Below are 23682 nucleotides of genomic sequence, written 5' to 3' on the forward strand. Positions count from 1 at the left end.
ATCATTGACAAAAAAACAAATTACACAACACATCTTTTGAGTATTAAAAAACCTGTCATATTGATATGAACAGTAAGAATGACTTGAAAAGAAAAGAAAATGTTTTGTATAAACCATTCGTTATTAATGAAAAAAGCGATAGATATAAAAGGGATATTCAAACTTATAAATCGAAAACAAATGCCATGACACAACAGCGACAAACTACCAACAAAAAAGCAAAATTATACAAAACAGTTAATAAAAAACAATAGACGGATTAACAAAATCAACAGGTGTGATCGCAAGTATCCTACTCTGCACGTACCAGTGGTGAACAAATAAACACTGATTGAAATCATGTCAAACTGTTAGAACTACCAGTTAAGGATATAAATATAACAAATGAGAAAAAATAAAATAGAAAATATAGTTTTCTGCAGGATAAAACATGACAGGAACATCAATCATTTAAACGACATAGAAAGGCATAATAAAGATGTGTATGTAGACATGTCGATGACAAACTGATAGCGTAAAGACAAGACCAAACAAACAACAGAAAAAAGAATACAAAACAACATATCAAACTACAGATTTAGCAACACGAACACCACCCAGAATGAAGAGAAGAAACCGGGATTATTGGATTTGGTTTCTAACTGAATTGTCTACAGATTGCCGTATCTATGAGTATAAAATTATTGAGATACATTTAAAGTTAGCACGTTTTTACTGCAATACTAATTACAACAAACATGTTAGCCTGGTGAATATTTTTTTAAATAATACACTGGAAACATTTTCTACGCTTCGGATTCAAAAGAAAATATATAATATTTAGAAAAGGTATAAACTACTACTGATCTTTCAAACTGTATATGATACTTTCTGGTAACGACTTAACATGAAAGCAAACAATGCTAGGATCAACACACGATCTTCTGAAATGATTCTTATTGTTGATATCTCTGTCCTCTATGTCCTTTGCCTTTCCTATTTTTATGTTCAGTTATATAGTTTAAAAGTTTAAAACCCGTTTATATTTTCATCTCCATACAAATATATTTCTCTTGATTTATTTTAGGTTTTGTAATTACAATAATCGACGTGATCAAAGAGTAACAATAACAAACTTCTGATTAACAAGCCTACACTATCTATATAGCTAGTCAGTGTTATCAAACATTTATTGGAGATTGACAAAAGTGTAACTATGTGATGCTACATAACCTGATTGTTCCATCTTCCTGTTTTGGTTGTGGTTCTCAGTAAAACATTAATCTTAATTTTGTTATTTGAGATTTGAATTGTTATAAATATCTGTTCATTTTAAAACACAAATAATGGTATTGAATATTTGGGTTTGTTTAGCACTAACCTTCAAGTTGTCTGATTGACATCCAATTTAAAATGTTGTACAACTGAAAAGCTATCGCATGGACGTATCCGAGATGTGCGGTTATACGCACTTAGATTTAAATTCATGTAATTAAATCTTTCCACTTTTCTGTGGGAAGACTTTTTGTTTTGGTCTGATTATTTAGTCTTTCCACTTTTCTGTGGAAAGACTTATTGTTTTTGGTCTGATTAATAAGTCTTACCACTTTTCTGTGGGAAGACTTATTGTTTTTAGTCTGATTATTAAGTCTTACCACTTTTCTGTGGGAAGATTTATTGTTTTTTGGTCTGATTATTAAGTCTTACCACTTTTCTGATTATTAAGGTTACTAGTGTATCGTCCCATTATGATTGTGGAATCGCAGCCAAAACATTTCTAATTTTGTAATTTGAGATTTGAATTGTAAATATATATTCATTTTAAAACACACACATTAGTATTGGATATTTTGTTTTGTTTAGCACTAAACTTCAAGTTGTCTGTGATTGACATCCAATTTCAAACGTTGTACTATTGACATGCAATCTCATTGACGCATCCGAGATCTACTCCTGTATGCACTTAGATCGAACCTCATATTATCTTTTTTTTTTTGGTATATAAAGATATGGCATTTCCTGTATAACCCTCCGATATCTATAGAAATAATTTCCTATTATCTATAAATACCAAAAGGATGTGATATTGTGATTAACACCGCTAGATCTTTTTCTTGGCAATTTGTTAACTAATGATTTTGATGTGATCCATGTGGTCATATTACAACAGACCTTGAGTCAGAATTTGGTGTTGAAATGAATATTTATAAACTAACAGTTTGCAAAAGTCGGATTTTTTCGAGAAAAACTCAAGTTTTTTCTTAACCCAGGTATAGATTACCTTCGCCTTATTTTGCACAACTTTTGGGATTTTAGGGTCATTAATGCTCTTCACCTTCATAATCGTTTTGCTTTCAAACATTTTGACCTGATCGTCACTGATGCGTCTTATGTAGACGAAACGCACGTCTGACGTATCAAATTATAAGCTTGGTACATTTGATAACTATTTGATATGCAACATTGTTCTAGAACTTTTAATCCTGCAGTAAATGTGCCCGAAATATGTTCTTAAATGAAAAAGAAAACTGGGTCAAGTCATAAGCTTATACCTTACCGTATTTGCATATCATATAGCAGCTGATTTCATTTTATCATTTTTGACGTATATACAAAATTTGTATACTAATAACTATTAAGATAAATTCTGATTTTAAAGTTTATTTAAATAATTTTCTACTTGTTGTCGTGTCTCTGAACGCTGATGCTATGTCATTTACACTCATCTATTATTCTTTTCAATGACATATTTTTGCTGTAAAGGACAGTAGTTTGATTCCAAGAACTTATTAATGTTGTGTTTCTTTGGGTTTTTTTTTATCTTACAAGTATGAGTGTCATTTATTCGTATGTCATACATTTGAAAGTGTAGTTTATGATTGATCTTTGTTATTAACAATTTATTGAACATATCAGGAAGGGAGTACATGATCAGCCGCTGTATGTGATTCTTGGGCATATGTGTTCCTTCATATTTATTTTATTATAATATTTTGAAGGGGAAATACTGTCGTCTATCGTTTGACTGAAGGACATTGACAGCCTCCAATGTATCTTCGAATTCTTAGTTTTTAAAAGTAAACTCGATGATTGGTTGTGCAAGGCTTATCATAAAATGCATTTCAATATATGATATATATATATTATAAAACAAGACAATGACGAATTTTTTAACTGGTTGAGAGATGTCTGATTGAAAATCATACCTCATCTTCTTATCTTTATATTAAATGTACATTATCTTTGTCATAACACGGTTTGTAAAATATTTAAAAAAAAAAAAAAAAAAAAAACAACAACCCAATAGATTATGTTCATTTTGAACGAATACAAATAGTATACCCAAATATACAAATGAAGGTGTATAGTAATTCATTTATACGCCTCTATTTATTGCAGTAGCACATGGCATTAAGGATTGTCAGCTATGTAATCACCAATTGTGTTTAACCTCTTAATAGCTCAAAGAATATTCTCCTATCAGTAGCATTCGTGTTGCTCAGTCTTTGGATGTTTTCCCCGAAATAATCAATCATAAAAATACACGTTTTAAAAACTTTTAACAGTTTTCTGAAATACATTAGATGACGTCACAAAGTATATCAGTTTTTAGATATTCTAAAAATAACCGTGCAATATCACTTTTGCTATTCGCCATTTTTCTATCTACCTTCGGAAATATAGTTTAACATGTGACTATCCCCGAACGAATAAAATTAGTGAAAATATACGAAATAATAATGTGAACAGAGATAGTAGTTATTAATTCGAATTCATCTTAATGAAGAATGCTAACCTTTACCGAGACCAAGTGCAATATAATGCATTCCGGATAAAAAAATTATGCCTTCTTACACGCTAATATCAACTTCTGCACATCCGCGAAAATTGTACACTGTAACGTCTTTAAATGATTGAGACATTATACAATGTCCAAGGTAGATTTATTCAAGTATAATACATGACGTCACTCTCGTTCATCCGGACAATATAAGACGTTACGATGTCACAAAATCAATGACATATATTTCACTGTTGCGTAAATCATTTGAACCAAACATAAAAGATTTTAAACAGAAATCAAAGACTGTCTTTATCTTTATAAATTTAAATGTCATTCATTTACTTCCTCATATATAATCGCGAAACTACATATTTGATCTGAACTAACATATAAGGAAGTAGTCATACCACCCACACATTGAATTAAAAATAGAATAGTAACAAGAACATTATATTTTCAAAAGGTCTTATGTGTATAACGAGGAAATCTATTGGAAAGAATTACTAATAATTACCCCGTTTCGTCCTTTTCTGTGTGGATTCCTGCCATTTTAGGGGACTTCCTTATTAAGTTTCGACCACACATCACTAATACTTGTATTCCTTGTCGAGTATGGAGTTGATAAAGTTTCTCAAAATCATTTACTTCTCTTTGATCTTATGGACAGGTATTTCATCGTTTTACTCTTTTATGAAATTTTCTCTAAATTTTCTGTTCATTATTCGATTGCTTTGTTAATTAACTCAGTATTCTATTTTAAAATATTTTTGATAAAAACAAGTAAGTTGAATCATTGGTGAAAGTGGCATTTTTTTTAATTAAAAAGAAAGCTTATGTCAATTAATATTTTTACACATTTAAACATCTATTAAAACTCTGTACACAGATACGTTTGAACATAACATAAAAATACGGTTAATGTAATGATATCTATATGTGTACTTGTACGTATATTTTCTTCAAATGTTTGTAAAACCACAAAACGAATTATTAAGTACAGTTTGTTATTAGTCACTTCGATCGTTTCTCATATATCATATAGTATTCTGTCTATGTTTTGGTCAATCATATGAAGTATCGGTTTGTACTTGATTTGGCCTTTTAATTTTTTGGATTCCAGCGTCGCTGGTGTTTTTTGGACGAAACATGCGTATGGCATACAGAATTATAAACCTGATATATTTGATGAGTTTGTTTGCATATATATGTTGATGAAGACTTATTTTTAAATTAAGGATTTAAGCTATACACAAAACTGCTACTGTTTAAGAAATGCTATTTAGAAGTCACAATATCTTAATCTAAAAATATATACCTGTCAGTGGCACATTCTTTGCTTTAAAATCTTAAGTTTATTTTTTAATCCAGTTTAACATATGTATGAGAAAAAAATGTTTTATTCATGACGATATTTGACTGTCAGTCTTCAATCATCTTAGAGATGTACATGTATCGTAGACCAATACTCAGCGGTTTGTGATAGTTTCCGTTTTGTTTAAAGATGTATGTCGGTCATGCAATGTGCTGTTATTATATACCGAATGGTAACTTCGAAATGGTTATACACTTTGATCTTGTATGTTGCAGCCTCATTAGCATATGTATTTACTTTTATCCATTTACAGCTGATTTGTATAGTCAATACAGAGTTTAATATCAATATAGAATATGAGTATTTTAAATGGAATTTTCATTAGTAAAATACGATATATATCGATGTAAGCATTGAATAAAACGCTTATGCAATAAGAAAGGTTGTGTTAACTACGTGATTAATGTAAAACACCTTGTTGTCTTGAATCACTGTTTAGGTGAAAAAAAAACAAACTATAAGACCTAGTCTTCATTTCCCCTGGAGATATATTTCTCAAGAATGCTTTTTTTTTCAGTTGTATGTTCCAAATCAAAAAAACACAAAGGCTGTTTTAGACAGCGCTCAAATACAGACTGCCAAGCAATCAAGATACGTTGTCCTAAAGGGTCCATTATCTATAACCCTAAAGTATGGGCTACCGATAAAACATGCAGAGCGATAAACCCTTTTAGTCTTGGTCAACCTGTGGATCTGATTGTTAACATTGCAGAATGTTACTGGAAACCTATATGTCTGATCAAGTTTCCAACAAATCCATTTTTCCAGGCAACACAAATTGATGATGTAAACACGCTACAAGTGAGGAATTGGACTTGTATCAGTCAAAACGGTAAGTTTAGATAAAGTATCAATTTGTGCAAACCAAAAATGTTATGTTATATAAAGAAGAAGAAGTGGTATGATTGTCAATGAGACAATTCTCCACAAGAGACCAAAATGGCACAGAAATTAACAACTATAGGTCACCGTACTGTACAAATGTGGATATGAGTGTTTTGTGGATGTGTGTTTAATGGGTTACAATTAATCAGAAAGATATGCTGATGTAACGGGTATTCATTGTATAGAACAAAAGATATATACATCATAAAACGTAATAAAGGTTAGTATGAGAAAAAGATATAGGATGATTACCAATGAGACAACATTCCAACAGAGATCAAATAACGCAGAATTGAGTATGCACTTATAAAATTTTGAATTGATGTCTGCGAATAATATGTACATATTTAAATCGATTGACTCAAACCATTGAACAAGTTGTGAACATGTAATTGGAAAGCATCGTTACAGCCTAAAGTTTGTTTATTATGGGAATTTACTTCATATCTTTTTACTTTTTTCTTACTTATCTACCATAAAAAAAAATTATAGCATATAATGCTATTGTAGCTAGAAAATTTTCTTTCGCGATGTTGATTGTGTCTACAGATATCGTCATTATGAGAGATATATATTAATCTAGGAATATGATTGGTTAAAAGCGTCCGCGTGGAGACCGTGTATATTAAAGATAAGGTTAGTAGGGAGGACGGGCTTGTTTCATACACGCGTACGGTTAGTAGTGGTGTTACATTCCTTTATATTCCATATTAGGTAAGAAGGGAGACTGGGCTTATTTCATACACGTAAAAACCAAACGGTACTGAGAAAAAAAATCTTAAATGTTTCAAAAGACGAAGAAACTGAGGATTAAGATAGAAATAAATACATAAAATACACTTAAACCTAACAAGTTGTTATTGTTGGCATCTGTTTTTGTAGGATCAATGGAAGTAGTTTCTTAATGCTAACAGTATTGAAGACTTGCTCATTTTGATGGGTCACTAGTATAAATTTCACACGCTAAGATACTAGTAGTCGGTAAGATAAATTCGTTACATAGTGTGCTAGTGACGTAGTATGGTATATATGAGGTCAGCTTCGCTCTCACCACATATGGAATTTACTGACCCTATGTATACCGTATAAGGTCACTAGCACACTATGTAACTAATAAAACATACTATTGAAACCTTGTTTATATCACTTTTCCTCATCTTCCTATAACTCGTATAATTTAATTTGTTTAGAATTGCAAAAACCAATCTAATGAAACGAATTTCAAACTTTTATTTCCAGAGAAGTCCACATATTTCAGTCAGGGTATCTGTGAAGGAGAAGAATATATAAAATCTCATACTGACGGAGTAATACTTAGCCATCCTAATATTCCATGGAATTATGATTTTGGGAAAAATAATAAAAACAAGGCTGGATTTCAATGTCGGAAGCTAATCAATATGGACAACCATAGAAATGAGAGAATTCATATTTCTACACACATATTCGATGTAGATCAAAACACCGACAAGTTATACATAAATGACAAACCTGTACCACGAACAGGCTTCAATCAAATTTTAAACGTATCAAGCGGAAATGTTTCTATTAGATTTGAATCACAATCTGGACACATTGTCTCAAAAGGAGGGCGTGGTTTTGTTATTTGTTTTAATAGTGAGTATATAATTTGTCTTACATAGCATACGGGGGAGCTTTATGTGGGCATGTCAGTGATAACAACTTACGGTACTATGATTTGAAATAACAAATAGACCATAACACTGTATATGCTTTAAAACATCTTTTAGCATTTAAATTGTACATTTTGTCTATTAGAGGTTGATTACAAACCTAACCAATCCCAATATTGAACCTTAAGTTAAAACTCTAAAAGCAAATGTAGGCATTCCTAGTCCTTTTACTATCAACTTTATACCATAATGTAAACACGAATATCCCTATTGCTGTGTCCTAGGAATGAACCAACGTATATGTTCATCTATATTTATTTTACAAAAGCGAAAAAAATACAGACAACAAAAAGTTTAAGATCCCTGTCATCTGTCCATGGGGTGAATATTTAGAACGATGCTGACGTCTCTTAGACCAAATTTAGTTTATATCATTACACCTGATAAATATATATAAATCAACCTGAACATCATTACACTATTCATTTATAATATAATCTTGATTTCCACAAAATGCGTTACTCAGCATATGATTCTCGCATACATAGAAAATGCAACGAGTTATTGCTTACCTCCATTCACTTTTGATCATGTTCATATCATTATATTTTATGAGTAAACATTTTTTTTTATTTTAGGGATCGGAAATAATGCCACCGTTTTTGCAAATACCTCAGCATGTGCTAAGTTAATGAAAACATATCGAAAGGCACAACTAACTATGGACATGACAGGTACTGAATATGTGTCGTGGTAAACATACAGATGATTGTTATAGTCCCTGTGAGCACCTAAGATCATACCCAGTATTTGATGAGATTCGTGTTGCTTAGTCTTTAGTTTTCTATGTTTCTCTTGTGTACTATTGTTTGTCTGTTTGTCTTTTTATTGTTTAGCCATGGCGTTGTCAGTTTATTTTCTATCTATGAGTTTGACTGTCCCTCTGGTATCTTTCGCCCCTGTTTTATAGTTTTGACTGGTATGTGCATTTAAAGGACAAATGGATAAAACCACATAGATAAAACCATAACCAGCTTGGGTGATAGAAATTCTATATTAGAAAAAGTTATGTATACCAAAGATAGTTTCTTGCAAGACGCCATTAATTCTAAATAAGTTAGTTAGTTATTCAGTTGGTTCGCCGCGATATAGCCTTGTTGTGCTAATGCGACGTAAAGCAATCAACAATCGGTATTCAGTTGCTTTCGTTCAATGTTACTTCTGTAGTTGCAAATAATGGCAATATCATAATTTTTAAACTAATACTTACAAATATTCGCTGCGGAACTTGAGCAATGTCTTCTTTATTTTTACAACATAAAAAGTATAGGAAGACGAAATATTATCCGGCAACATTTTTTAAAATTATTTCTATGGTAAAATAAAGAATTAATCACTGTTTCAGATATCAACTGCAACAAGAAGTTCACAAAACGATGTCCCGCAAACGTTATCAAAGGTAGATGTAGAAATTGTAAATTGAAAGGTGTTAATAGATGTAGCAGTAGGTACAAATCTACATGTTCTTTGTGTTGTCCTGACAAGGATATCAGAAGACATTGTAAACGTGTTAGGAGAAAGACGAAACAACGATCACAGAAAGGGAAACACAAAAGAAAATACCATAAAAGGAGACGTCATAGACAATATAAGTTATAATAATAATAATATTTTGTACCTTGAACATATACATACAGTTATTAAAACAACTCTTAGAATTTTAAGATCTGTTGGGAAATGTTGTACCGCAGTCTGTAGAATCTCTAGAACAGTTTATTGCAGTTCTACCTTTTCCCAGCTTTATATGTTTCTACTTAAAAAAAAACTGTAAATGATAATTCTTCCTTAGAACAGATTCCGAATTGCTGTCTTTATAACTGTTTGTCATGTACCCATGCATACAATTATTTATTTAGTTCATGTACATGTATTTAATTAACGTGCCATTTATTTATCTTATTAATTGCTACATGAACTTATTTTGTCATTTGACACCACTGTTGTGTTAAATGACAAGAAAGCCTTTAATTATGCATTATCTTAAACATAATATCTGGGATACCGTTGCAACTCAAGCATTGTTTAATATTAGTACTATATATGTTATCTCTCAATCGGTTTATGACTTTTGATCAGCGGAATACTACTGTTGCCTTTTAAAGTTTATGTTTGTTGTTCAAATAAGCGCATGTTAAAATCTAATTTTAGAACATGTAGCACCTAACCATATGTATATCATGAATAATATCAGGTTATCTCGGATAAACTAATACTTCCCTAGAACAAATGATATCATGGTTATTCTGTAATTTATCTGTTTAACCAGTGATAAATTAATCTAAGTGTCTTTCTTGGAATACACTGTATTTTGCGTGCTTTTTTTTAAGATAATGACAAAAATATCTGAATTGTGTTTCCTCAATGATTATCATTATCATATATGAACAGAAAATATAATGTTACTTAGAAATTAAATACAAACAAAAAAAAAACACTATAAGTCAGATGGCTATGTGAGTCTTGTAAGATTTTTATTTTTAATTTTTTTATATATATATATCAGAGTTTTTTTATAACTGAACTACTACACATTTTTGCTTAGGGGCCATGTGAACACGCCTCCGGGTGCGGGATTTTCTCGTTGCATTGAAGACCCATTAGTGGCCTTCGGTTGTTGTTTGCTTTTTGGTCGGGTTGTTGTCTCTTTAATACATTCCCTATTTCCATTTTCAATTTTACAAATAAAAATTACACCGACGCTGTATTTGTTTTACAATTGAACATTTTTGAAATGAATTATGATCTCAAGGGAAAATCAAATGCACTTTATTTTTCTAAAACATGTTCAAAGAGCTGCTCTAATATATATAATTTAGAACTGTTTACCCCGTTGGGGAAAAACACTAGGGGGTATGAAATATAATTCTGACAAGTCTAACAAGAAGTTAGAACTGATTTCAAGTTAAAATTGCTGAAACATGTTATTTTTCTCATAATAACATATTTTTGAAGAGTTTAGCCTACAAGTATCTGTTCACAAGGACTGACCAATATTCAACCATATAGATCTATTATTAAGATCTAAAAAGGTTAAACAAAATGTACCGAAGGGGCAATAAAAAAAGATTTCATAAAGATATAATTAAAAGTATAATACAGGAAGTAAATACAAACAACATCCAGATTAAAAATATTATAAAACAAAAATGACAGAAAAAAAAGTCTACCAGTTTAGTACAAAATAACGAGCTTCTAGACAACACAAGAAGAAGGGATCTTATCCAACTAGATAATTGAATTGTATCTGATCAGTGTCAGCCGGAACATTGTCGTTTACTCAATGGTTTCTCTACAGCAATATTTATCAACTATGTGGTTGGGAACACTTTCAAATGCCGCTTTGAACAAAGGTAAAAGGACAAACATCTTTAATTCCGGAGAATATTTCGATATCTATTTCCCTTTTCTCACTGCCTGATTGTAAATAAAAAAAAAACAATATTTCATAATATTCATTTTTAGTTCACAAAGGCAATGATCTGACTTAAGAACATATATACGCTTAAAACGAGAAATAACAAAAGATATCGAACTCCAAGGAATAGATATCAAACGAATAAAATACAACTGCCATATTTCTGACTTCGTATAAACACTTCTTTATTGTTTCAAATGGTTGATTAAATCTGGTTTTATAACAAACTTAACCTCTCACTTGTATGACAGTCTGAATGTCTATCAAGTGCGTCTGAGGAAGCATAATTACTTCTACGCTACCAATTCTATACCAGCTTCTGATTTCTATAAATAATGTCTCCTGTGTAATGCTCTACGTTAAAATAATAGAAAATAAAAATATGTTTTATTTTGTTTAATGTAAACATATATTTGTTTTCTATTCTGGGAATTAACTTGGCTTTGTACTTGCTTCGAGTACTTGAAAGTACACATAGACTGATTTTTCCGTCTTCCTTTAAGCTTAAGGTTTGTATAAACACACAGTGGGACTGTTGATATATATGGCACACGATATGCTTACCATTTCAGAGCATTTGAGATCATGATTTTTTCGGGATTCAGGTTGCTCGTTGTTCAGGTTTTACGTACTTCTCTGCAATCGAAAGCGGGTTCGGTAACCTTTTGACTCTGTTCTTCTGTCTGTCGAACTGTATATCTGTCATTTGTACATAATTCGCGTTAAAATCATAGATGGGAATGATTTACTGTAGTTATATTTTGACGAGTTGTAGCAATAGTTATCAAAAGGTACTAGCTTATTTGTCGATGTCTCCTCATAGTAGCTTGTAAATTATATTGAAAATCCAACAGTATCACATTTTCTTGATAGCTGTTCCTTTCAGGGATCAATGATTTACTACAATCAATCGATGTGGAATACATGTCATTAACATCATTATATTAATACCATACAATAAGAGGACTAACTTCGATGTTTAATGATGGAGGTGTTTGCATCTGGCATGCCCAAGGACAAGGCTTAAATTAATTCAATCTATATATCGTAAACATTAAATGAATTGTCTACATTTGGACAGGCACATATTATGTTTGGGATGGTTAAGCATTCTTTCTCTATATTTATCCTAATAAGTGTAGTAACAATAGAAACATACTATGAAATAACCATGAAAACAATTTCACTTATTGAAATATTCTATATGATTTTTGCGTTGTGTCAATGAAACATATAATGTTGTATTATGATGACATGCTGTACAATTATCATATTAGAACATTCTCGGACACTTGTCCTGGAGCTTGTCTTATGCATACTCGCATATCATTAAACATCTTATCATAGTGACCTCTCATTTTCACGTCACATCCATCCTGTACAATGATGAACAGCTTGAAGGACATTAAGGACAACTAATCACAAAAAGACTAACAATCGAAGTACCTATCTAAAATTACGTTCAGTTACAGCTACTTACAACTAATAAATTCATCTTTGTCCCAGTACACATCCAATGATTTTAGGGCACAGACGCCATGACTAATCTTGAAAAAAAATAACTTTCAACATCAAAATTTAAGCATCGAAGGAATGCAGAGTCGTCATTGGGTATAACTGCAATTACTTTAACGACACATTTTTTCTACAACAGATGTAAGGAAATACACGTTACTTTTATAATTAATTGTTAACCATACACATGCTTTTTGCAAAATGTAAATTATCTTATTATATTTTAGTACCAATGGCATATATTGGTTGTACGAGCATTAAGAGTGCATATTTACACTTATAAAAAAATTAACAATTTTCAGTCAAATGATACTGAGTCTCATATAGACAACCGAAAACATTTGTTGTTATACACTATATGCATAATGCCTCTAAAAAAATTCATGTATAATTGCCACCTTTTTTGTAATTGGTCAAATTCTATTCCGAGTATTTTTGTAAAATACAGACTGACGAAGTTGTTTCTTTATTTTTAGCCAGGACAAATATAGATATTAAAAGAAATTAATGGCAATATGAAAATTAGCATTATAATAAAAAAAAAAGCCCCGTCTCAATCAACCAGTATTGTCTGTGATTCTGAATTTGAACTGTCAGTCCGTGAGGGATCAGCCTAGGGGCTAGTTCTTCTGAATCTGAACTGTCAGTCCGTGAGGGATTAGACTAGAGGCTAATTCGTCTGGGTCAACATGCACATAAGAATATTGTACTCATTATAGGAAATGAAATTTATTATCATTTTTGTAGCATGCTTACATCAGAATTCATTTTCAATTTATATATGAAGTTGTGTTATACCTTAAACGACAGTTATCTGTACTTTTACTTATTACGATGTTATTTGTCATACCTAGACATGAGATTAGTTTTTCTCATTTCGTGTTGTTTTTCAATGCAAAAGAAGCAAAATACTCGCATAAATCAATTGAATATGTTTATAAAGATATGTTACCAAATGTCTTTTTAAAATCAGTTTTAAGTGAATAGAAATCCGTTATCCAATGGTTTTAATATTCTGAATAAAGCTTCTCTTTTTCTGTCAATTGCGATTTAAATATCTACATGAAATGGATCAAGTCAAATTATGTCTCAATTGAACTTTGCATAAATTGTATACAGAATAACAGAAGATAGTGTCACAGTTTACATAGAAGTGTGTAAACAGAAAAGAATGACACCAGTGAACCTTAATTGAATTTTGTACCGATATTTGCTGCGTCGTTTGTAAATTTATTGTTTATACGATTTTATTAAACCAAACTATATAGGGTCACAAAGACTCGATGATATAATTTGTGTTTTTCAACACATAAATGTACTCAGAAACAAATATAACAGATATGTTACTGAAATCCGATACTGAAATTTAATTTGAGGCAATTTCATCTGAACTACTAATATAAGATATTATTAGAGAAATATTTCATTATTAGGAAGCAATAACAAAAAGCGATTAGACTGGACAATGATTACTAAATTTTGTTTCTTATATAACACACTTTGGGATTTCAGGATTGCACAATGAAAGACCTTCTTATAGTTGGTCTTTCAATTGAAAGAAAAAAAGGCTTTCGTTAACCGGCTGTGCACTTCTAATTACTGTATTTGATTTAAAGTGTCGGTTTTTGGTTCTGTAACTCTGTATTTAAAGTATAACTCATATTAAATAAGACGATCCGACTGAAAACTTACTTTAAATGTTCTTTATAAGGGACGGGTTCATGTTAATCTATCCTGAAACCTGTCGTCTGTTACACTGTATCTTTGTAGTATTCATTAGATCAACGTAAACAGGCATACTGAATAGGCTCACTCATCAATGGTATGACTCGTGCTTATTGGGAATTCATGGGAAAGAATTACAAGCCCCCACCTAGCACGAAGGAGGTTCAACGGGTTACCCGACCTTTCCAGACAAGCTTATTCCTTCTGTGTAGCGCGTGCGGCCCCGAACATTTAATAATTTTTAATAGAAACATGCACACTTTCTAAGCATAGTAGGATGTTACTATTGACAGTAAAAGCATTTAATCACCTATACATTTTGTGTTTCACTAGTGGAACAGGAAATATTGATAATTCATGATCCCCTGTTTGCCTTCTATATATTATGAAAAGATTATATTCGATGAAGGTGCTAAGTCTTCAGTTGTGTATTATTTTTAATTGTGAATGTTTCTTTTCTGTCTATTTTGTGTTTTTTTTTGTCATGGTGGTGTCTTCTCTTCTCTGACTAATGGTTTGCTCTTGCCTGTTATCATTATCGAACTTATAACGTGATCTTTGATGGAAAATTATATCAGATTATTCAACTCCTCATTCCTTATCGGACTACTACTATACAATTTGCGATCTTTATGCGTCTGGGTTTCTTTCATTGTATTTTCATTTCTATATCTAAGGTATGCATATATATTTAATAGTGTTTGTTTTAGATCGTTAATTATTGGTTTTAGTACAATCCATTTTATAATTCATTCATTGAATTCTTCCCATCAAGAAGTGTCGAATTAACTTTGATAACTACGAATTGAACCTTTAATGACATTCCTGTTTCTATTTAAGATTTACAAAAAACGAAAGACAATGAAATATACATGTCCACATCTTAATCTGTATTGTATCTTACTAAATCATCGTGTTTCAAATGAAAATACATCAGTATTCTAGTTTGTTTATCTTTAAACATCAATGCATAGGAATCTTTTGATTAAAACGAACATTTATTTGAATATGTCTGTTTTAAATGCTTTATTGCATTTTCTTTGACCGATTATTCACCCGGCTATATCGGTTAACAATATATTACGTGTTTCCTACGACAAATACATGTATTTCAGTATTTTTTTGTCGAGTCGAACATTTCAGTACTCGTGTCTATAGTGCCTAACAAGATTTTGTGAGGTAGACGAAATTGACTTTAAAACGATCGTATTGACTTTTGATGTCCAGAAATAGGCAGATCGAACATATTTTGACTTTATTTACTGACTTCTTAAGTTTGGGATTAATTGTAATTAACACTTTCCAATGAGACTGAAAAATGCTTTTTTTTGTTATGATAAATAATAATTTTACCTGCCGTAGTCGTGCGTAAAATATATTTCGGCATTTCTCTTAAAAAATGACTTGTTTAATGGAACAAAACGTCTTATTTGTAAACTTTCTCTTTTATCTCCACAATAGGCTTTTAAAAAATAATCTTTCAACTGTGTATTCAGAAAATTTTGTGAAAATAGAAGAAGTGGCAATTCTTACCTTTCATATCTTAACTTTCATTGATAAAACATAATATTGACTCGTCCAGTGTCCAGTTTGAAGGTAATTTTAGTTACCGTACACATTCATGCACGTTCTAATTAATCAATAGTGATGTATGAAAGGCATAAACAAGTTTGAAGGTAAACTAATAACAAATTAATCCAATCAAATTGCCTACGATTCAATAACAATGACCAGTCCACATCATAAAAATGTATAGGGGTAAACTGGGTAGGGAGAAAATGTCAAATATTTTAAGTTCATTATTTTGCAACAACGAATAAAAATTTATTAACCAATAGATTTGCTATAATTTCATAAACATGTCATTCTGTATTGGTATAGTTTTTGGATCTTTTATTTGCGTATTTAAGGCTGTGAAAAGTTTGGCCTTCAAAAGTCAACATAATCATTGACTTTATACAGAAAATTCGCCTTTTTAAAACATTGTATGTATCACGAATAATACGCGACAACAAAGTAAAATCATTTCTTAAAACACTGCAAAAAAAATCATTCTGATTGATACAGTGGTATTGTCATAAATTGCGCTGGAGTGAACAGTGGTACAGCAAACGTCGAATTCCCTCACACAATGTTATCACACACTATAATAACGTATAAAATGCATTTAAAATTGTTTACAAAAGATGATACACTTCTAAGATGTATAATAACTAAAAGCATCGGTTTGGATAGTTCTTAAATAGCACCGAAAACTTCGAATTTAATCCCGACTATGTATCATAAATACAACACAATAATTATCTCTTATATTATCTATTCTTTGACAGAAGCTTAATGCTTATATTGATTTCATTAGGATAAAGTGGACGTATAGATCCGTAGAAAAAGTATCAGAATTACTCAAATTAGCTAAAGCTTTCTAGAAATACTTTAATTTCACTCATTCCATTGATTGACAGCGTTTCATTTTGTAATTTTATACGGAATTCCCCTTTTTTGAATTTACCTTGGAGTTCGGGAATTTTGTTATACTCTTTTTTATATCTATTTTGGTAGTAATAATTTCGTTATCATGGGTTTATACGATTACATATCGCATTTGCAAACAGTATTTTGCTATACAATATATATTTTGGTATAATAAGTCTGTAACGGATTTTTACAATTACAAATCTGTTGGGAACAAATTTCTGCGTGTTTGCTCATAAAATAAGACAACAGCAGTTTGTCTATGTTCCCATCATAAAATAGATCAGAAAAAAGACGACACAAGGATGACAAACAGAAACTGAGACTACTAAAATAATGAGAACGGATGCGTTGACAGAGTTAACGTGTCCTATCATGCATGCACTACTGACATTGAAAATTTACACGCAGTAAAAATGTTTCGACTTGGAATGGGACCGAATTGGTAAAATTACACAACACACAACTTCTAAATCCAAAACATCTAAACCCTAAAAATTAATGTCTCTTAAAAGTTAAACACGGACACACCGTAAGTTATAATATAAAACAAAGAAAATTATCTTTGTTTCAAGTGAGCATTTATTTTAGAAAGCATTTTCCATTCTATAATTTAACGCTCGATTGTAGAGTAATACATACGTACACAAAAACCAACCAATAACGAAACTCGGTTTTCCATATGTTTTTGCTTTAATCTTTGAAGTGTGATAATATAGGACAATAATGATCGATTGTTAAACATGTTGACCAGTGAGTTTAACTTTTAAACACATGTCGCATGTGTCGATTATTGGGTTATTTACCATTCACAAGGAGTGAGATCAGGTGGGTTATCGTCTCCTGCGATGTGAAAAAGTTATTGAACTCCAAATATTATATAACTTTAATTCTATTTGACGAAATGCACTCACCGATATATTTATTTGTAATAATCCTTTTGAGTGTGCAGCTGTTATTTAAAATAGAAGATATAGATCTTCAATGAACACGTTTATTCAAACGATGATATGAGCATATAAAAGGTATTAAGAGGTTTTTTAAAAGAAAATGCTCAGAAACATCTTTAATTTAAACAATTATAAGAATAGTTGCAAAGGATGGTCCGACAGAAATATCCGGCAATATTCACATTCTTTTTAATATAAGAGTTGAAATTTAATGAAAATAAGAACCAAAAAATATTAACAATAAAGCATTATCTGGTTTGCTAACGTCCTTTAATAAATATGTGATATAATGAAATAATTTCAGTATACTTATGGTTGTGAGTAGCCACAATCTTAAAAATCAACATCCAAATGCGCTATTTAAGATGATAAAATAGTATGAATGTCGTAATTGCATATATTGAGTTTATTGAGTTATATAAAACTGATCAGAAAAAAAAATGAACCGTTGATTAATGATAAAATCATGATCACCTAATAATAAAGCCAATATATTGTAAGAGGAAAGTTAATAAAACACCCTACTGACAATAAGTAATAAGGTGTATTGATAGATGTACATATATGACATACGCTTACAGAGGGAAGTTAATAAAACAGCCTACTGACAATAAGTAATAAGGTGTATTGATAGATGTACATATATGACATACGCTTACACCAACAACAATAAACCACTTCATGTTTGTCATTATTAATTGAACTCTTATTTTGTCTGGAGATGAACAAGATATACTGATTGCTAGCTGATTTCTAAAAGTACATATTACAAATTACAAGAAATCCAACCGAACAAACTTGAAAGTGACATGAATCTCTAGAATCAGATCTGACAGTGTAAAACCGTTTACCGTAAAACATAAGATGTGATAGACTAGTCATGTTAAGATTGATCAAACGAATTGTTGAACCCACTGAACAAATAACGATAACAGTACATATTTTGATGTTGCAATCGTTTTTTGAAAGTATATTTGTCATCGCTTTAATTCCTAGATAAGGTCAAAAGACATTAATTTGAAATGATATTTAATTGCAAAATTTGATTGAAGAATTTTCATGTGGTCAATTTTAGTTCTTGAACAACATTGTAGGGCTAAATATTGTAAAAATGTAAGTTGAAATTGAGAGGTTGTCTTTCATAAAAGAGGGACGAAATATACCAAAGGGACAGTCAAACTCATAAATCTAAAACAAACTGACAACGCCATGGCTAAAAATGAAAAAGACAAGCAAACAACAGCACACATGCCACAACATAGAAAACTAAAGAATAAACAACACGAACCCCCAAACAACTAGGGGTGATCTCAGGTGCTCCGGAAGGGTAAGCAGATCCTGCTCCACATGTGACACCCGTCGTGTTGCTTATGTGATGACAAATCCGGTAAATAGTCTAATTCGGTAGGTCACATTCATGAACGGGAAGGGGATTGTAGTTACGACGTAAGGAACATATCCGATATCATTTGTGAAACGGTTATTCCATAACGGTCAACCAACTCGAGATGGCGTCCGTAAAATTTACGAAGGGATGATTTCAACTTCAGTATTTGGAACTCTTGGTTTAATAGCTTCCTCGTGAGCAGCAACCCTCTATCATGAAAATAATGATAGGAAATGCAAGCACGTGAATATCGTATCAATTGGGAGATATATACCCCGTATGCAGGTGCTGCTGGAATGTTGCTACTTAGAAATGGAAAGTTCACAATTTGAAAGCTGAAATCATCTCTTTTGTCGTAAAGTTTTGTTTTCAAAATCATCTCTTTTGTTGTAAAGTTTTGTTTTCAACCGACCTGTAATATATGTATTAATGAATAGGAATGGTTCACCATTTGTATGATTAGTTTGAAGATGTTAATGCCATTATGTAATTCCGATAAATCTTTCGACCAACTATTAAGTTCTCTGTTATAAACGTAAGCATCAACTGTGATATAGTGACTTATACGTTTTTAGAAAATATATGCATTCTAAATACTCTTTTCAATTTTTACTATATGTTGACTTTATCGCATTAGTTTCTGTCATGCGATGCGTTATTGACATTTCATGCAGTGTATACTGTGAATCAAAGATAACTTCAATAAACGGACAATTTCAGAACCTCTGATTAATTATTGACATAGCATTGCTTTACATGATTACGTTGACGCGAACGTCTTTTACAAGGATACTGAAACATACTTCAACAAACCTGGACGGTTGTCGAATTTCTTAATTTGTGCATGTGCACAATAGCTTTGTTTTCAATTGTATATAAAAGAAAAATGTTCACTATATTATAAGAATTTGTATTGCAACCTTACAAGGTTTTACATCAAAAAAACATATTTGAAAAAAAATAATTGGTATATAACCTAAAAAATGCGTATAAAGGATTTCTAGTTTGTCAATAATCGTATACAAATAAAACAAAATGTTAGGCCGTGTTCACATTGATCTAAACTCGGTGTTGTGTTAGTGTAACTCACACATAAACTAAACATAATGACGTTCTCATTGATACAACTCAATGTTTACATGTAGTTTAAATCATGTTTTGTCTACATGCAGTCGATAGTCGATGTAGGCCTTGCGTAGGTTAAGTGTAAACAAAACTAGCTATTCAGAACTTTAATTGTCCCATGTATATTTAGAAAAGAAACAATGTTTATATAAAATTGATACTTATAACACTTATCAATAAAGTTCTTAACAGACATATTTGACTAAACTTGATATATGTATTTGTTATAAAAATACTTTAACTGTTTAAGTAGCCTTATTAACCCCCTATCAAGACTTATCCATCATCATTGCCTAACACATAATTCATATGAAAAGGTCTTCCCGAATCGATTGGGCGAACACACTGACAGAATTATTTGCCACTGGTCTTTATACTCAAACAACGATTCACTCTTAAATGCATTACTGAAAAAAAGGTGAGGATAATTGTTTGTTTGTGTAGTATCTCAGATACGTTAAAATACAATTAGAAATAAAAAAAAATATATTACCCCTCCCTTTGCCAAATACTCCTTGGAGAAAAAATACCATTTGAAACAAACAGAAAAGATAGAAATGAAGTGATCCTTAACATCGCTATTCTTTTTCTTCGTCTGTAAGCACAACGATGGCGAGCCTACATGTACGTTTTTAATGCGTAATCGAGATTTCTTTAAACTACTGCAAACCATTCAAAATGACTTTCTTAAAGGAGCATCATTTTACTTCAGAAAAAGGGGGGTCTTAGTTAGAAAATTTCTCACTCGCGCGATAGCTTATGATTAGTTTTTTTTTTCGATGGTATCAATTCAATATTTAACACTATAATGTGCGGGGAAACTTTGGATTTAGAATATTTGTTCGTTCTAATCATTTGAATGACCCGATGCTTTTTTTTTGTTTTTTTTAATCAAATTGTGGAAAAATCAATCCCCTTTTTTTTAAAGTCAAATGGTCCTTCCCTAATCGCTAGAAATGTTGTTCCGAAATTTGAACTCGGTTTTACGTAATGAACATTTAAATGACATATAGTTTACAAGTGTGAACAAATCTTATGTACAGGTAGCTAAACAAGGTGTATAGATGTGAACATTTAATGTGAAACTAGTGTACATTACATTAAACCAAATGTAAACATGTTTACTGTACACGGCGTTTGATGTGAACACGGCCTTAGTTCCCGGGCAAGACACGATTTATTATAGAAAAAACAAGATATTGGGTACAAAATAGCTAAAATGAGCGATTACAGTAAAGTAAGAAAAATTCTATAATCACATATGTGTATAGAAAATTAAGCATGTTAAATGGAAATATTGAGGTTTTTTGTTGCTTTTCTTGTACAGCTTTAAGTGAATTGACATGATAAAGGCAACAATAGTATATTGCTATTCAAAAGTCATAAATTGATTGAGAGAAAACTAAGAGACAATAGAGGATGTTGTGTAGTAATTATTGTAATTAATGTTACAGATTTACACCCACACAAAAAAAACCCTATACAATTCTTCATTCAAAATTCCGAATGAGATCGTTCACACAGAACAATATCAAAGTTCATTGCAAGTTCACGACGTGTATATATGGCCTACAGCACCAGTTTAAACTATTCCAGTTATTTACAATGCACTTCAATGTACCAATTTGGAAAAAATGTGTAAGTAAGCGTTCAATAGATTGTCGCCAAATGGATGCGTCTTTAACATAAGAAGAGTACAAAATCTTATGTGAAAATATATAAACAACTTCCACCATAGTCATATAGTACGATTTTGTTTATTGAGTCAACATGAGCAGACAATATTCCCCTTTTCTAGATATTAATGGTGTGAATGATTAGTGTCTCGACCTCATTACATGGAAGAGTAAATATTGTTTCTATACCCAATACGCAATATTTAAACAGGATGATACTTCACCTCACTTCAACCACAGTAGAAGTTAATATCAAATATTTCAAATCTGTTGTTTGTATCATTCTATGATGGTGTAGCGATGAATTGATGGCAATGGTCAACATGTAGCAAACTAATTACAAAGGAATGAATGACCGAAAGAGTAATAAACTACGGTCATTAAATTAATAAAATTAATAATTAATAACCATGAACCCAAAAAACGAGGATTAAGAAAAGTTCTATGCAATTTAAATTTCGAAATGAAACATGTTGAATTTTGAAACGTTGCATAATTTTTTTAGTTACTTTACTCTATGCTTTATGTAAATTTATCCCATTTTCTATTATAAAAAAAAAAAAAACACTGGAAATTTCTGGGTTTCATATATACATATTGTTTGATATTCGGTATATACATTTTTTGTAACTCATATTAATCAAATAATTTTAAACGAAACACAACAGTTAAAATAATTAAAGTTATTAACCAAGCATACTCAAAACAAGAGGCATGACCTGAGATCACCCCTAGTTTTTGGTGGGGTTCGTGTTCTCTACTTTTTAGTTTTCTATGTTGTGTCATGTGTACTATTGTTTGTCTGTTTGTCCTTTTCATTTTTAGCCATGGTGTTTTCAGTTTATTTTCGATTTATGAGTTTGACTGTCCCTCTGGTATCTGTCGTCCCTCTGGTATCTGTCGTCCCTTTTTTTAAATGAGGGGCGAAAGATACCAGCGGGATTTGTTTGTTTATTTGTTTGTCTTTTCGATCTTGTCAGTTTATTTTCGATTTATAAGTTAAAATGTCTCTCGTTTGACCCTCTTTTAAGAACTAGCACACATTACAAAGAATAGAAGACGTTAAATATATAAAAAAATATTTAGAATTAGATATATGTGTAATTAAGAACATAAAGGGTAATATACTTTCATTTTATAGACTTAATTTTTTGTTTGCATAATATTAAATTACATTCGAATACCCTTATTATTGTATTTGATATTAAAAAATTAATATTGCAAACAAGTTTAATAAATATTTATCTGATACCACTGCAGATCTAGTTGTTGCATAATATGTATATACAGTTAATGATTAGTGAATTTTGGTACATCAGAATAATCCTATCAACGCAGAGAGAAATATACAACATAAATAAATTCGTAAATTACATTTGTTTAATGCCTTTAATTTTAAAATGCAATGCAGGACATTTTCTATGTATTTGTAGGTTGCATTTCTGTAAATATAGACGATGCCACTTCCTATAGGAACTCCTTTGGCGGTTAAAACTGTACCACGCTTGATATGTAGTTTCGTAATAAGTTATCAAAGGTACCAGGATTATAATTCAATACGACAGACGCGCGTATCGTCTAAAAAAGACTCATCAGTGCGTACAATTGTATATACTAGTATGGAAAGTTGATATGCACTACTATTTTATTCAAAGGTAAAATCATAGGACTATGCAGCATATTTTCAAAATGTATATGCCCTA

At 31.0% G+C, this 23682-nt stretch overlaps 1 long non-coding RNA gene across 1 annotated transcript; it reads left to right on the plus strand.

Annotated features, from left to right (window-relative positions):
- Positions 1 to 4301: 4301 nt before the first annotated feature.
- Positions 4302 to 9856, plus strand: LOC143043083 (uncharacterized). Its single transcript, XR_012968184.1, has 5 exons — positions 4302 to 4430; positions 5653 to 5967; positions 7260 to 7637; positions 8293 to 8388; positions 9060 to 9856. It is a non-coding gene; the product is annotated as an uncharacterized LOC143043083 (long non-coding RNA).
- The last annotated feature ends 13826 nt before the right edge of the window (positions 9857 to 23682 follow it).

This window comes from Mytilus galloprovincialis, chromosome 8, assembly GCF_965363235.1.
Source record: "Mytilus galloprovincialis chromosome 8, xbMytGall1.hap1.1, whole genome shotgun sequence".
Classification (NCBI taxonomy): domain Eukaryota; kingdom Metazoa; phylum Mollusca; class Bivalvia; order Mytilida; family Mytilidae; genus Mytilus; species Mytilus galloprovincialis.